Here is a 6,000-nt window from a genome sequence, read left to right as displayed (position 1 = left end):
GCGCTGAGAGGCCGTTTACCTGCTCAGAGAAAGTCGCGAGCGAACGGAGACAGGTGTTCGAGCACCTCGGGGGCTTTTTCTGTTCTTGTTTTGTTTTTTTCTCCAGAAAACGGACTACATGGACAATAAACAAAGCCAGCTTCGTGCTGACTCAGTGAGAGTTTAACGTTCACGTGGCTTTATCAGCGACACTGCTCCTCCACGCGCGCTGTTCCGACTCACGCGCCTGGCTGCCTTGGATGTAGTATTTGTTCTCCTAAAAAAGAAAGAGGGGGAGCAATAAAGCAATGAGAATTGTGTTGTTTCATGGTCACTGAGAGTTCCAGGTGTAGAGACGCGGGGGGAGCTGCGGGAAAGGCGTTTTTCAGAATGTTCACTTCAGTTTGGTTTTGTTTTCTTCGTTTGTCTTTTTGATCGCACCTAACACAGATGTGGGCAAGCTGAACAAGTGGAGCAAGTTTTTTTTTTTATGGCATGAAAGAGGAAGAAAACCAGCGGGCACGGCTGTGGTTCTAAACGAGAGAAGCGGACCCCCCAACAACTGGCAGGTAGGACAGCACGGAGACAAACCGTTTTAAAAATATTCCAGTTTTATTTGAAATAATACCCATATTAAGTGCAGGGTATGCCTCATATATCTGACACATTTCAGTGGTTAACTTTGTGCCCCCGCCTCCCTTCAAATACTGTGGGTCATTTCTGCTGAAAAATAAATTCCTAGGTTTTCTTCTTCATGAGGCTTATTGCAGAGGAAGTTACCTCAGCTGGCAAATAGGCAAATATATGACCAACAGAATTGTTACTCTTTGTAGTTGGTCTGGCTTTTATTTACACCGACCTGTATTGCGCTGTGCGCCTCATCTAAACGCGCGTGTATGTGAGTGTATACATAAAAACAGCCGCACGCACAGCCGCTTTGGCAGAATAGAATAATCCATGTTACCCGCCGTTTTTCTGAATTAGAGATTGGATAAACGTTACCGTTAGCAAACTAAGGGCAAAAAGTACAAACGATCTGACGGAGTGTTGTTGTTGAGCATATCTGGAGGAAAATCCAAAGGTCAAATGAGACCTTCTGACTGGGTTGAACATAATAAAAAAGAAGAAATACAGACGATTACAATTTACATTTTACAGTTGTAAACTTACATAGTCATCGGTGATTTTCTTTTATTAAGGTTGAAGGTGACGGAGAAGTGTGGACTGCAGAAATTCATTCATGCAGCTCCCTGTGAATTAAATTAGATGGGAACATTTCTTTCCATAATGAGCAGCCACTCTGAGAGAAGGGGTGTGTTCTAAATGATCTGTTCGGAGAGTAAACATTTCGAGAAGCTTGCCTCATTTGTGAGTGGAGGGAAGCTGTGTGTCAAAAGTAAAGGTATTAGATTGTAAAGCAATTGCTTTGAACTGTTTTAATCACAGAAAATCACACTTGAACAAAGTGTAAATTGTGGCTTTATGTGTCTCTGTGTCCAACAGATTCAGCGGTGTAATGTACAGGAGTGCGCTGTGATTGTTCCACCCGTTTCTCTGTGAACTTGCCCACTGCTCTGACCTCTTTCACATTGAACTGACATGTGCATTCCCTTCTTTCTGTGGCTTTTATATTGCATGTCTGCCAAGGTGCAGCGCTCTTACTCAGAAATGGGGGGCTTCTGTTTTTACTGTGACACAATGATACATCTGCCAGCACAGTGTTCTGTTAAAATGATCAGAAATTTGTTTGGATCATCTGAAATCTGCACGGTGAGGGACATTATAGTGATTGGTTGGGTAGCTGAGGCATTGCGTTCCTATACAAACTGATCCTCGCACTTCATACAGATCATGAAAAATTGTCCATTTTTAGCAAATCAGAAATGTTGAGTCCCTGTAATTGGTGATTTTATATTCCGTTTTATTTTCTTTTAAAATGTTTTCCTGGATTTTATGTAAAGTGCTTATTAATTTGTCCAAAATTAAATGTACACTTTCATCCAAGGCCACAAACATTGCCTAACTCGACTAGAGTTATATATAGGTGTATGAATCAGATTTAACCAAATTCTCACGGTCAGAAATATTGTACTTTACTAAAAGAAAGAAAAATCAGAAATCGAGAGTTCAGAAACGGATCCAATTGAATAAATGATCTGTTCAGCTTATCTTTCAGACTACATACACATTTACAAGATCTTTTCTTTTATTATGATATGGTTCAATATAGGAAATGTTGGCTATTTTCTAGGTCTGACTGATACGTATCAGACCTAACTGTAGAAATATAGCAATGGTATATCCAAAAGGAAAAGAAGAACAGACTGAACACACACTGAACACATGACAAAAATAATATCAGCGGGCAGAGGATCTGTGTCTGACTTTGTCTAATATTGCCATGTTACTTGTAAATGATTTTGCAGTTCAGTGTCAGAGTGTAAAATTTTGGGCTATTAACTGGCATATGTAAAACTAATGTAACAGAATGTTAAGAGCTATATTTTAATTTTTTGTAAAATTGTGCGATAATAAGCATGATTATGTTTTCAGTATTTTAGAGTGAGCTATTTAAATTGAAAGATCCAACAAAAATCCCACCCTCTCCATGACAGACCACCTGCGATAGACCAGAAGAGGCAAGCCAAGCAGCGGCTCTTCAACAAGACTTTTTTGGAATATAATTTTTTTCCTAACTAATTTTTTGTTAGAATGTGAGAGAATAATCCTTTGGCTGCATTGTGCAGTTTATACTGCTAGATGTCACTGCATCCGCCACACACAACTTTGAAGTTGTTCCATCCATTGAAGGTTGAAGGCTGTGAAGTTCTGTTTCCTTAATCCAGCACCTGCCCGCTGCAAACGGATTCCTGACCACGACCACGAGCGTGTTCTTTTCTTCTACCTACAAGCATTTGAACCATTCACTGAACAGTTCCTTTGATTTTGAGGCTTCACGTTTCTTCCCCTAAATGTGTTAAACAAGCTTGCCATCAAGAGATTTGTCCACATGTGAGACTTGTAAAACCCTGCCTTAATCCTCCTCTCAACCTCAGATATCTTCTTTTGGTTGTGTTGGACACAGTACTTCTGTCATTTCAGCAAACAGGAAACAAATGAAAGAAATAAGCAACTTCTTGAACTTTATCGGATCAATAAGTAGTCATTGAAACTTAGTGTTAAATGGACTGTACCTATGTAGCACTTTTCTGGTCTGGCTGACCACTCAAAGCGCTTTTAAGCTGCACGCCACATTCCCCCACACACTCCTACAGCACGTCTTAGTCTATAGTGTTATACAGCCTGCACGGTGCTTTCTTCTAACAAGGTTAGACGACAGTTTTATGCTGTACACAGTGACTGGAAAGGAATGTAATGTTCCAATTAGGACGGTTCATGTGTGTACATTTACATGACAAACACTGTCACCAATTGATCGAACTTTGGTCCTTTTATTTTCCTTACTTTGGTCAGGACCATACACATGGGCACAGTGTGTTCAGTGTTAGTCTGTGTTGGTGCTGTCCTAGATTTTTTTAAAGGTTTTTTTTGGGTGCGAGTTGCCTTTATTTGACAATGGGTAGACAGGGAAGGAAGTGTGGGAGAAGAAATGCAGCAAAGGGCCTCGAACTTGGGCCAGCTGCGTGGAGGAAATGAGCGCCTGTGTACGCAGGGGCCCCTGCTCCAGCCGAGCCGTACGGCACCTGTCATTACGCACGTTTTAGTTTTATGCTTATTACCACAGATAGAATAAAGTAGGTGTGTGTGTGTGTGTGTGTGTGTGTGTGTGTGTGTGTTTCTGCATGCCTGTTTGACTGTCTACAGATTTGTGTGTATACACTGGTTTGCTATTTCCATGTGCCTACATACCTAAAGGGCTGTTGTGCGTGTTTTTCTGTTGTGTGCATGTATTTCTTTAGTAATTACCAAACAGAGGATTTATCTCCTGTTATCATCCTGCATCTGGAAGATGAAAGCTACCTGGAGCTGCGTAAATTGTCTTCCAGCAGAGCCTATGTCCTCGCTTCAACCATTTTTAGAAAAAATATATTTTTGCATTGTCACAATTTTTTAGGGATAATGCAAGAGATCTGGTTAAACTAAATTATTCAGCCGCACTTCTATTCTGTCAGTTGTCATTACCGTAATGTTTGTCATTTCATTCCATAACACTGGCTGCCATTAATGTGTGATAATTGTGTGAGGAGTAACTGTCAATGTTATTTAGAAAATATGATAATAATTACATAGTAATAAGATTATTCCAATCACAGAATACAAGGTCTATTGAATTTAATTAAGATGTGCTTTAATGAGCCCTGAAAGGAAAATTAAATCACTGAAGTAGAAATTGTTGAGAAAAAATAACTAACTAACTGAATAAATATCAAAGTACAATGAAAGAAAAAAAAGTTGACAAATAGTTAGAAAGTTGAAATGTAGCAGTGAGAACAGTGTGCTTGAAATCCCCAGAATAGCCCATAAATATTTGGGCTTTGGTGTTTGTAACTTGAGCTGATGACATCACATATTGCCTCGGTAGGCGGCACAGTAGACAAGATGGATGGAAACTCAGCCAACAGGTCAGCACAGAGTGCAGATCATCACAACCCTCCCTCATAACCTGTTTCCACATATCGATTGCACCTTATTAGCAAAAAACAACCTACGAGCTCCTGCTCCTCGTAATTCAAACATGCCAAATAGAGGAGGCTTAGCCCCACATCTCAGTGTCCTTAGATGCATCATGCTGACATCCCAGAATAAGCCGAGTTCCATGATGCCAAATTGATCTGTGAAGACACAGTAGGCCTGTTTGGCCTCTGTTGCTACCTTCCTGATATGCTCCTGTTGCCACACTCAGAGATGCATCAGCGGCAGATCAACTTCGACCCCTGTTCCGTCTCTGTACTTTCACACACGACACGATGTGCAACAAAGGCAAGGCTGCAGCATTCCACGGGCCGGTGTTAGCAAGCGCTGCCATCTCTCTGCCTTCTTTTTCAGCCTGCCTGGTGGATACCCAGTACTAAATGTCTTGTTAATAGCCAAATGACTGAAATTACATTATTACTGCACGACGTGGTGTAAAAACTACATCTGGTCACTCTGTGAAATACGACAATTTCACAATAAAAGATCAACGATAGTAAAATGACTCAATTTTGAAGGCTCCAAAAGTGTTTATATATCTAGGTTTCCCTTTGTAATACCACTGCCATTGATAACAAATCTTTTTATTTGCAAATGTACAGCCATACGACTGATTTTTTTATCATGGTCAAGAGGCCACAAAGATGCCATCAAAAGCTCACAATAAAACTACTGCGGTGCCTCTGGGCCAGCTTCAGGGCCCAGGAATGTGCACAACAAAAGACCGTGTACATCAACTCAAGTCAGAAACATGTAGTTTGGGGCGGTCGGTGGCGTAGTGGGTTAAGCAGCCGCCCCATGTACAGAGGCTTAGTCCTCGATGCAGCTGGCCTCAGCTCGACTCCCGCACCGAGCGGCCCTTTGCTGCGTGTCTTCCCCCTCTCTCTGCTTCCTGTCTCTCTCACACTGTCCTATCATTAAAGGCATAAAAAGCCCAAAAAAATACTTTAAAAAAAGAAACGTGTAGTTTTAAGGTTCACACTTCGCTTTGTATCAGTTCATCAGTTCATTTACACCTATGTTATTCACTAGGGGACACAGACAGATTGACCAGTGAGTTTTTTATTTACATAGCAGACTGCTTTACTCTGCATGGGAGGCTTACATTGAGACTATAAACGCATATCCAGGCCCAACTTCAGCTTTTTCAAACAAATTCCAACTCCATTTTATATAGTGACCCAATTCATCCCCTTTTGTAAGTCATGTAAGGAAAATGACACAATGCTTCTGCATCCCAGTATTTACTTCTTTCTCGATGGTTTGGAAATGCCACTGGTATGTGTTTTCTCTGCCCAGATGAAGGGGCTCAAAGCTGTGGCCCCCTCTGTTTCTCCAGCACGACTCGTGACCATCTAACTTGTCTTG

General features: G+C 41.2%; 1 protein-coding gene across 1 annotated transcript in view; it reads left to right on the top strand.

Moving 5' to 3' along the window:
* Positions 1-381: 381 nt before the first annotated feature.
* The window catches only part of LOC142379172 (teneurin-3-like), a 137,327-nt gene continuing 131,708 nt past the window's right edge, over positions 382-6,000 (top strand). The window contains exon 1 of the mRNA XM_075464303.1: positions 382-548. The gene's annotated coding sequence lies outside the window, so the exon portion shown is untranslated. The remainder of the gene's footprint in view (positions 549-6,000) is intronic.

Source organism: Odontesthes bonariensis, chromosome 4, assembly GCF_027942865.1.
Source record: "Odontesthes bonariensis isolate fOdoBon6 chromosome 4, fOdoBon6.hap1, whole genome shotgun sequence".
NCBI classification, from domain to species: Eukaryota; Metazoa; Chordata; class Actinopteri; order Atheriniformes; family Atherinopsidae; genus Odontesthes; species Odontesthes bonariensis.
The sequence above is the reverse complement of the archived record's forward strand: the minus strand, read 5'-3'. Positions and strand labels throughout refer to the sequence as shown.